We start from the raw sequence: 9,972 nt of genomic DNA, 5'->3' as shown, positions 1-9,972 counted from the left end.
TGTAATAGTAATAATAGTAGTAGTAGTAGTAGTAGTAATAATAATAATAACAATAGAAGAAGAAGAAGAAGAAGTTATTGAGAACTTTGAGATTGAAGATTAACGTAAAGATTAAACAATGATAACAATTGATGTCAAGGTTAGAGGATCCACTAATGGTATGCCAAACAAGTATAGCATAAACTCTTACTCAAATGGAAACCACACACAAAAGAGGTTCCAATCATATTATAAATTGTTAACATGATTATATTAGTTATCTTATTTGAAAAATGCTAATACTTGTAAATATTCTCAAGCATTCATGCTTATAACTTATTTTAACAACAAATCAAGTTCCTTTCATAACTCAGGTGTCGGTTATACCATACAGTAGCTATTAAAGTGTCAAGCATTTGTTGTACTAAATGTTATACAACATAAATCTAGATTAGTCATTTAATAAGTAAAGTATTAAAGAGTGAACAAGATAACAAATATAAAATATGTTAGTATCAAACATTAAAGTCCATGTTAAGTTTACACTATACTTATTCTTACACCATTAGTATAATATTTTCACCTTAACATAATAAACATAACTAAACATAATGAAAGAAGGAAAAATAAATAAATAAAATAAGAATATAAATAAGATAAAAGTTAACTAAGTAAAGAAAAGGAAATGAAATGCATAAACAAGATATGAATAAAAATAAAACTTAAGCATTACAAAAATACAAAGAGAGAAAGCAACAGCATGATCTTGATCTGGACACCAAGATGCCTAAATGCATGGCAAATGCCTCCTTGTATAGGCTAAAATTGGGAACTATTGATTTGATGAGTAGATGACCAACTCTTGACTTGGTGACAATTCTTATCTTCTCTTGTCTGCCCAAAACATCATTGATAACTTCAAAATTAGAACCACTTAAAAACATGAAAGTTGTAAGAAATTGTATCAAATTTTTAGGAAAAAATTTAGAGGTCATTTGAACTTATAGAGCTCTAGATATGGACCAAACACTGAACAGTGTTTGAGTTGTAGGACAGATTCAGACATCTTTGTTATTGTTATAATTTGGACTTGAAAATGACCTTTTTAAATCTTGGGCTCCAAATGAAAGTTATAGGTCTATGTCTTACCTTTCTATCCATATGAAGTAGACCTAAATCCAAGATCTATAGCTCCAAATATGACCCAATTATCAAACAGTGTTCTAGTTTGGACTGCACTAATATCTCTTTTCTAAGTTTGGCCATCTCTTTGTCCTTTCAATTTCAGTTCTTAAACTCATTAATCAATACTTTCATTTATATGGTAGCCCTGCATTTAAAATAAACATTTACAACAAATTAAAGGTATCTTATATTATTAGATATGTTATTATAAAACATGCTTTAGTTAAGAAGTTATTGATACTTAAAGTGCAAAATGATGATATAAAACCTTAATAAAAATGCTCTTTTAAATACTAATCACTTATATTATTAGACATGTTATTATAAAACGTGTTCTAGTTATAAAGTTATTCATACTTCAAGTGCAAAATGATGATATAAAACCTTAATAAAAATTACATTTTTAAGTACTAATTGACACGACTAAAAGATTGATGTCTTCTCCCAAGTGCAGGAGTGTCGAAGTAATAAATAACCCGGCAAGACCGGGGTCGAACCACAAGGAGGTTAATTGTACAAATTATAAACGACAATAGTACAACAATAATAACAACAACAATAATAATAGTAATAACAACAATGACAATAACAATAATAACAATAATAATAGTAGTAGTAGTAGTAGTAGTAGTAATACTAATAATAATAGTAGTAGTAGTAGTAGTAGTAGTAGTAGTAGTAGTAGTAATAATAATAATAATAATAATAATAATAAAGAAAGAGAAGAAGAAGAAGATGATGAGAACTTGGAGATGAAAAATTAATGTAAGGATTAAACAATAATAATAACAAATGTCAAGGTTAGAGGTTCCACTAATGGTATGTCAAACAAGTATAGTATAAACTCTTATTATTCAATTGGAAACCACACACGAAGGAGGTTCCAATCAGATTATAGATTATTAACATGATTACATTAGTCATCTTATTCGATTAATGCTAGTACTTGTAAATCTCGTCAAGCATTCATGATTATAACTTATGTTAACAACAAATCAAGTTCCTTTCATAACTCAGACAAATCAAGTTCCTTTCATAGCTCAGGTGTCGGTTATACCATACATTATGGGCTATGAACGTGCCAAGTATTTGTTGTACCAAGTGTTATACAACATAAATCAAGATTAGTCATTTAACAAGCAAAGTATTAAAGAGTGAACAAGATAACAAATACAAAACATGTTAGTATCAAACATTAAAGTCCATATTAAGTTTAATGTTAGTATCAAACATTAAAGTCCATATTAAGTTTACATTATACTTATTCTTACACTATTAGTGTAACCTTTTTACCTTGACATAATAAAATTAGCTAGACATAATGAAAGAAAGAAAAATAAATAAACAAAATAAGAACATAAATAAGATAAAAGTTAACTAAGTAAATCAAAGGAAATGAAAGGCATAAACTTGATATTAATGAAAACAAAGCATAAACATTACAAAAAATACAAAGAGAGAAAGCAAGAGCATGATCTTGATTTGAAAACCAAGATGCCTAAATGCATGGCAAATGCCTCCTTTTATAGGCCAAAATTGGGAACTATTGATTTGATGACTAATTGATGAGTGGGTGGCCAACTCTTGACTTGGTGACAATCCTTATCTTCTCTTGTCTGCCCAAAACGTCATTAATAACGTCAAAATTGGAGCCACTCAAAAACATGAAAGTTGTAGGTAATTGTCTCATCTTTCTTGTGTAAAAACTTCAGCTCATTTCGACTTCTAGAACTCCAGATATGGCCAAAAGACTGAATAGTGCTCGGGTTGGAGGACAGATTCGGGCTTCTTTGTTGTTGCTACAATTTGGGATGATTAGAACTTCAGATATGGCCAAATACTGAACAGTGCTCGGGCTGGAGGACAAATTCAGGCTTCTTTGTTGTTGCTACAATTTGGACTTAAAAATGACCTTTTTAGATCTTGGGCTCCATATGAAAGTTGTAGGCCTATGTCTTACCTTTCCATTCATATAAAGTAGACCTAAATCTGAGATGTATAGCTCCAGATATGACCCAATTACCAAACAGTGTTCCGGTTTGGATTGCACCGACATCTTTTTTCTAATTTTGGTCATCTTTTTGCCCTTGCAATTTAAGTTCTTAAAGTCATCAATCAATCCTTTCATTTATGTGATAGGCCTGCATTTAAAATGAACATTTTCCACAAATTAAAGGTATCTTATATTATTAGATATATTATTAGATATATTATTATAAAACATGCTTTAGTTAAGGAGTTATTGATACTTCAAGTGCAAAATGATGATATAAAACCATGATAAAAATGCACTTTTAAGTACTAATCACTAATCAACTTACAACCCACATATATCCCTCAATGCTTTAGAAGGAGTAATTAGCCTAAACATACTAAGAGTCACGGGCTGGGTAGAAAAACAGCCCTTGTTTATTTTTTTAGATTTTGGAAGCACATACAACTTCATCAACAACTAAATGGCAGACAAGTTGCATTGTAAACTTCAAGTATTAAGGCTCTAATTGTGTAGGTAACTGATGGTGGAACTATGACCTGCACTTTAGTGTGTAGCAACTTCCAATGGTTTATATAAGGATTTGATTTTGTGACTGATGCCTTTACCTTGGACCTCAAAAATTGTGATATGATCATGGGCTTTCAGTGGCTGGCCATATTAAAAACCATCGTCTGCAACTACAAAGAAATATGGATGGCATTAAGTGGCAAGGATATGAGGTTTTCATCAAAGGGAATGACCTAGTATCAATGGAGACTGTTAGATTTGAGTAACCTAATGACTTGTTAGGTAGCACTAGTTTAGTTTCTGAGATTAATCTATGTAGCTTACGCTCTATTAAAGTTCAAGAGCATAAGGAACAACCAATATCCACTCAATTACAACCCTACGTTACTGAGGATACAGCTTTAACAACTCTACAAGAAGAATACCAAGAGCTTTTAAAGAACCTAAAGGCATGCCTTGACTTCACAGCCATGATCATAGTATACCTCTCAAGGAAGGCTCTAATCTAGTCAATCTCAGGCCTTATAAACACTCAAGTTTATAAAAAGATGTGGTGGAGCAGATGATTAAAGAAATACTAAGCTCAAGAACCATTCAAAATAGTCATAACCCTTTTTCTTTACTAGTGGTCCTATTCAAGAAGAAGGACAGATCATGAAGGTTATGCATTGATTACAGAGCATTAAATAAGCTTACGGTCAAAGATAAATTCCTTATTCCCTTAATAAACGAACTCCCAAATGAGTTGGTGGGTACCTCTATTTTTCCTAAGATTGATCTCCTATCTAGTTACCACCAAATTAGAATGGCTCCTGAGGATGTCTATAAGACCGCCTTCAAAACTATAAATTACTGGTCATGCCTTTTGGCTTGACTAATGCCCCAACCACATTCCAAAGTCTAATGAATGCCTTTTGGCTTGACTAATGCCCCAACCACATTCCAAAGTCTAATGAATGCCTTTTGGCTTGACTAACGCCCCAACCACATTCTAAAGTCTAATGAATGAATTATTTCAGAGCCAACTAAGGAAGTTTATCCTTATATTTTTTTTTATGATATTCTTATTTATAGTAACTCCATGACAAAGCACCTTGGACATCTAAGGACTATCTTCAAGATCTTAAAAACTAACATGCTATATGCCAAGTCCAGCAAATGTGTTTTTTGCAGCAACCAAGTTGACTATTTAGGTCATATTATATCAACAGGAGGGGTGTCGACTGATCCATATAAGATCAAGGCCATCACTGATTGGCCTCTTCTAAGCAACATTAAATAACTAAAGGGGTTTCTAGGCCTCACAGGGTACTACAAAAGATTTGTCAAGGGTTATAGTATCATTTGCAAACCCTTAACACAACTGCTGAAGAAGGATGTCTACAGGTGCAACAAAGAGGCCATCATAGCCTTCAACTAGTTGAAAAACGTGGTGACTCAACCTGTAATAATCGCGTTACCAAACCTGACTAAACAATTCATCATAGAAATAAATGCTAGTGGTAGAGGAATGGGAGCAGTCCTAATGTAAAAAGACCACTCGATTGCATTCATTAGCAAATAATTTGGGGTTAAACAATAAAGACTTTTCATCTAAGAAAGGGAACTGCTAGCTATTTTACTTGCGGTTACTAAATAGAGACACTACCTATGGGGAAGGCATTTCATTATCTATATTGATCATCTTAACTTAAAATATTTGTTGTAACAGAAGATGACTTGCCCATCATAGCATATACAACTAGCCAAACTCTATGGCTTCAACTATGAGGTCGAATTCAAGAAAAGGAAGGATAATGTTGTTATTGATGCACTATGTGGGTGTCCTGTGGAGAACTAAATACCTTAGCAGTCTCTTCCATCTCTACTACACTTCTAAAAGAAATCAAGAAGTCTTGGAAAAATGATAAGGGTGTGCAAACTCTCATCCAAGAATTAAGCCTACATCTTGCCTTTCATCCTCACTACTCTTAGATTAATCAGCTCGTATGCAAAAAGGTAAGATCACAGTAGGTTAGAATGTGCCTCTTCAAACTCAAATCATTTTTTTGTATCATGACTCAGCTATAGGAGGCCACTCAAGAACTACTGTAACAACGAAAAGGATAACTAATGGTTTTTATTGGAAAACGTAACAAAAATATATTAGATAATACATAAGGCAATGCCTCATTTATCAACAAAACCTGTCTCAAAACACACGCACCCTCGGGTTACTACATTCCCTCCTTATAACTACAACCCCGTTTCTTAATATTAGTATGGATTTTATGGAAGGGCTCCTTAACTCTAAAGGGCGGAAAGTTATATTTGTGGTCATGGATAGGTTTAGTAAGTATACACACTTCATGCCCATTCCCTATCCTTATACTGCTAGTTTGGTAGCAAGAGTTTTTATTGACAACATCTACAAATTGCATGGATTACTAGCTACCATTGTTAGTGATAAGGATGCTATCTTTCCAAGTCTCTTATAGAAGAAGTTATTCTCTAAAGAAGGAGTTAAACTATGTCATTCCATTACTTATCATCCCCATTCAAATGGCCAGATAGAGGTGGTCAATAAGTGTCTCAAAAATCACCTGCGTTGCATGACAGGTACCTCACAAACACAATGGGTTAAGTAGCTTTCACTAACAAAATGGTGGTATAATACTAACTACCATACTGCCACAAAATTCATTCCCTATGAAATCATTTAAGGCTATCCTCCCCCTTTATGCATTCCCTATTTTCCAAAAGACTCACCTATATAGGTTGTGGATGATTTTTTATGCAAAAGGGAACACATTCTGCAGGCTGTTAAGAGAAACCTACAAGCTATTAGAAACAGAATGGTTCAACTGGAAAACAAACATGGAAGAGAAAGAACATTTGCCATAGGCGATCTAGTCTACCTTAAGTTGCAACCATATAGATAGAAAATACTAGCCAACAAATGATTAGTACTTAAAAGTGCATTTTTATCATGGTTTTATATCATCATTTTGCACTTGAAGTATCAATAACTCCTTAACTAAAGCATGTTTTATAATAATATATCTAATAATATAAGATACCTATAATTTATGGTAGATGTTCATTTTAAATGCAGGCCTATCACATAAATAAAAGGATTGATTGATGAATTTAAGAACTGAAATTGAAAGGACAAAGACATGGCCAAACGTAGAAAAGAGATGTCGGTGCAATCCAAACCGGAACACTGTTCGGTAATTGGGTCATATCTAGAGCTATAGATCTCAAATTTAGGTCTACTTTATATGGATGGAAAGGTAAGACATAGGCCTACAACTTGTTGCAACAACAAAGAAGCCCGAATCTGTCCTCCAGCCCGAGTACTGTTCAGTATTTTGGCCATATCTGGAGTTCCAGAAATCTAAATGAGCTGAAGATTTTACACAAGAAAGCTGAGACAATTGCCTACAACTTTCATGTTTTCGAGTGGCTCCAATTTTGACGTTATCAATGATGTTTTGGGCAGACAAGAGAAGATAAGGATTGTCACCAAGTCAAGAGTTGGCCACCCACTCATCAATTAGTCATCAAATCAATAGTTCCCAATTTTGGCCTATAAAAGGAGGCATTTGCCATGTATTTAGGCATCTTGGTTTTCCAGATCAAGATCATGCTCTTCCTTTCTCTCTTTGTATTTTTTGTAATGTTTATGCTTTGCTTTCATTAATATCAAGTTTATGCCTTTCATTTCCTTTCATTTACTTAGTTAACTTTTATCTTATTCATGTTCTTATTTTGTTTATTTATTTTTCTTTCTTTCATTATGGCTAGCTAAGTTTATTATATCAAGGTGAAAAGGTTACACTAATGGTGTAAGAATAAGTATAGTGTAAACTTAATATGGACTTTAATGTTTGATACTAACATGTTTTGTATTTGTTATCTTGTTCACTCTTTAATACTTTGCTTGTTAAATGACTAATCTTGATTTATGTTGTATAACACTTGGTACAACAAATGCTTGGCACTTTCATAGCCCATACTGTATGGTATAACCGACACTTGAGCTATGAAAAGAACTTGATTTGTTATTAACATAAGTTATAATCATAAATGCTTGACGAGATTTACAAGTATTAGCATTAATTGAATAAGATGACTAATGTAATCATGTTAACAATCTATAATCTGATTGGAACCTCCTTTGTGTGTGGTTTCCAATTGAATAATAAGAGTTTAAACTATACTTGTTTGACATACCATTAGTGGAACCTCTAACCTTGACATTTGTTATTATCATTGTTTAATCCTTGCATTAATATTTCATCTCAAAGTTCTCATCTTCTTCTTCTCCTTCTTTTTCTTTATTATTATTATTATTATTATTATTATTGTTGTTGTTGTTGTTGTTGTTGTTGTTGTTGTTGTTGTTGTTTATAATTTGTATAATTAACCTCCCTATGGTTCTACCTCGGTCTTGCCGGGTTATTTATTACTTCGACACTCCTGCACTTGGGAGAAGACATCAATCTTTTAGTCAAGACCGAGGTAGAATAAAATAATATTTATTTTATTTTCTCTCTTCATTTTTCTTGTATATAACTTTGTTTCTTTTCTCTTGTTTCTTCTTCTTTTGTTTTCTTTTTCCTTTTATTCTATTCCTACACATGCATGAGAGTGTGGTCACGTGCATCAAGTGGTAGACTTTGTAGGGTATGCTCATCATTTTCAGAAAATATGGCCGAAGAAGATAATCAATCACTTCACAAGGAGAATAATGAGAATAAGCGTGCTAGAACACTTAGAGACCACATGAATCCCACAAGAACAAGTGCACCATCATGCATAGTTTTTCCTCCCGATGCATCTCATTTTAATTTTAAACCAGGTATTATTCAACTTTTACCTTCTTTTCATGGCTTAGAATTGGAAAATCCATACTTGCATTTAAGGGAATTTGAAGAGGTCTGCAACACATATAATAATTTAAATTGTAGCATGAACACCATCAGATTAAAGCTTTTTCCTTTTTCATTAAAAGATAAAGTTAAAACATGGCTACAAAATTTGAGACTAGGATCCATTCGTGCTTGAGATGAAATGCAACAACAGTTTTTAAAAAAGTTTTTCCCATCTCAGAGAACAAACTCTTTCAAAAGACAAATCACCACTTTCACTCAAAAACTAGGAGAAACATTTTACCAATGTTGGGATAGGTATCGAGACTTGCTTAGTACTTGCCCTCATCATGGTTTTGAAACATGGAGATTGGTTTCACATTTCTATGAAGTGTTAACACCTAGAGATAGGCAAATGGTTGAATTGATGTGCAATGAAACTTTTAAAGATAGAGATCCTGATGAAGCAATTGAGTACTTAGACTTGTTAGCTGAAAATGCTCAAAACTGGGACACCGTAGGTACTTACGAGGCACCGAGTAAAACTCAACCTCATACATCTAGTGGAGGTATGTACAACCTTAGGAAAGATCATGACCTTCAAGCCAAGTTTGCATCTTTAGCTAGAAAAGTTGAGGCATTAAAATTGAAAAAGAGTGGTCAATTAAAATCTGTTGAAAATATTGTGTGTCAAATCTGTGAAACAAATAAACACTCAACCAACGATTGTCCAACCTTGCCTTCTTTTAAGGAATGTCTCCATGTATAAGCTCATGCTTTAAACAGTTTTGAAAGGCCCAATCATAACCCATATTTGTAAACATACAATCCTGGTTGGAGAAATCACCTAAATTTCAGTTGGAAGAGTGACAATGCATAAACTTCACCACCACAGTTTCAAGCACACCATAATTTCCAAAATTCTTATGGATATGCACCTCCTTATGCTCCACCTCCTACAAGAAATTTTGAGGAAACTTTTTATGCATTCATTGAAAAGCAAGAGACAATCAACACTCAACTTGCTCAAAGTATAACAGATTTTAAAGATACTCTTGCAAAATTCACATCTGTTATCAGTTTTCAAGAGAAAGGTAAGTTTCCATCTCAACCACAGCAAAATCCCAAGGGGCAATACAATGCAAATGCAAGTAGTCCTGAAAGTCATCACATGGATCAAGTCAAATTAGTCATCACTCTTTGTAGTGGTAAGGTTATTCAAAAACCAATTCTTGAACCTTATGAGAAAGATGATGAGTCAATCTCTAAGGGTAAGGAAGGGGTTGAATCTGAACATTGCAAAGAAAAGACTGATTCCCCTCCAGCACTTCCATTTTCTCATGCCATGACCAATCAGGAAGAAATCGAGGATGAAAAAGGCACCGAAAATGTTGATGCAGATCTTTTATCAAAAGTGACAATAGATTTGACACCTAGCATCACACCAAT

The 9,972-nt window shown here is 33.2% G+C and overlaps 1 pseudogene; it reads right to left on the bottom strand.

The window, feature by feature from the left end:
- LOC105116789 (DNA damage-binding protein 1-like) overlaps positions 1-5,529 on the bottom strand; it is a 10,728-nt pseudogene extending 5,199 nt beyond the window's left edge.
- Between the last annotated feature and the right edge of the window lie 4,443 nt (positions 5,530-9,972).

This window comes from Populus euphratica, unplaced genomic scaffold, assembly GCF_000495115.2.
Source record: "Populus euphratica unplaced genomic scaffold, PopEup_1.0 scaffold1047.1, whole genome shotgun sequence".
NCBI lineage: Eukaryota > Viridiplantae > Streptophyta > Magnoliopsida > Malpighiales > Salicaceae > Populus > Populus euphratica.
Note: the sequence above shows the minus strand (reverse complement) of the source record. Positions and strands in the feature narration are given on the sequence as shown.